We start from the raw sequence: 1,432 nt of genomic DNA on the forward strand, positions 1-1,432 counted from the left end.
CATATAAAACTTTTTTCTATAGAACTTAAAAGAGTATAACAGTTTTCCCCAGACTAATAGGTTACATACATTCGGTTAAATACCTAATACCCATCCTAAAAAGATGTAGCTTATAATACGTACTTGACATAAAGCACGTCATATTCGCATGAACTCAAACCTAATTAAAAAAATAAAGTCGGGCATGGCCAACTATATGATACCCTACAACTATTATGAGTATATCATAAAAATGTATTATTTTTAATAAAAAAAACATTTATGTTGAATTTAAACATAACTTTGATATATTTTCGATGGCTAGAGTCAAATATAAACTCATCCTTGCAAAATTTGGTGAAGGGATTTTTATTGACATAAAAATTATATATGACTAAATATAAACTAAATGATGTAGGGTATAATCAATCATACATGTCGTTTTTTAATTTGAAAAAAGAAACTGATAAGAAAACTCACCCCACCTTAAACAAAATACCAGAGACGGGAATGAGTAAATATATCGATTGATGTCTCTTTATCTAATTCAGACACATCTACACACATACATATAAACAAACATATACTTGTACATAAGAAAATGCAATAAATGCGTAATTGCACAATTATAGCAACAAAAACATGTAAATGCCTGAATACAAAGACAATTGTGAGTGTATATATGTAAGTACCAGGTATGGAAAAATTAAATTTGAATTATAAACTAGTGTATGGACTGATCTAATTTTTAGTCTAGTCTATAGTCAAGTCTGTAGTCTAGTCTATAGGCTATTTTATAGTCTAAGTACCAGGGATGGAAAATTGAAATTTGAATTATAAACTCGGGTATGGACTGGTCTAGTTTTTAGTCTAGTCTATAGTCAAGTCTGTAGTCTAGTCTATAGTCAAGTCTGTAGTCTAGTCTATAGTCAAGTCTGTAGTCTAGTCTATAGGCTATTTTATAGTCTAGTCTATAGTCTAGTCTATAGTGTAGTCTATAGTGTAGTCTATAGTCTAGTCTATAGTGTAGTCTATAGTGTAGTCTATAGTGTAGTCTAGTCTATAGTCTAGTCTATAGTGTAGTCTATAGTGTAGTCTATAGTGTAGTCTATAGTGTAGTCTATAGTGTAGTCTATAGTCTAGTCTAGTCTATAGTCTAGTCTATAGTCTAGTCTATAGTCTAGTCTATAGTCTAGTCTATAGTCTAGTCTATAGTCTAGTCTATAGTCTAGTCTATAGTCTAGTCTATAGTCTAGTCTATAGTCTAGTCTATAGTCTAGTCTATAGTCTAGCCTATAGTCTATAGTCTAGTCTAAAGTCTAGTCTATAGTCTAGTCTATAGTCTATAGTCTAGTCTATAGTCTAGTCTATAGTCTGTGTCTAGTCTATAGTCTAGTCTATAGTCTAGTCTATAGTCTAGTCTATAGTCTAGTCTATAGTCTAGTCTATAGTC

The sequence above is a fragment of the Lucilia cuprina genome, chromosome 4, assembly GCF_022045245.1.
Source record: "Lucilia cuprina isolate Lc7/37 chromosome 4, ASM2204524v1, whole genome shotgun sequence".
In the NCBI taxonomy this organism is placed as follows: Eukaryota; Metazoa; Arthropoda; class Insecta; order Diptera; family Calliphoridae; genus Lucilia; species Lucilia cuprina.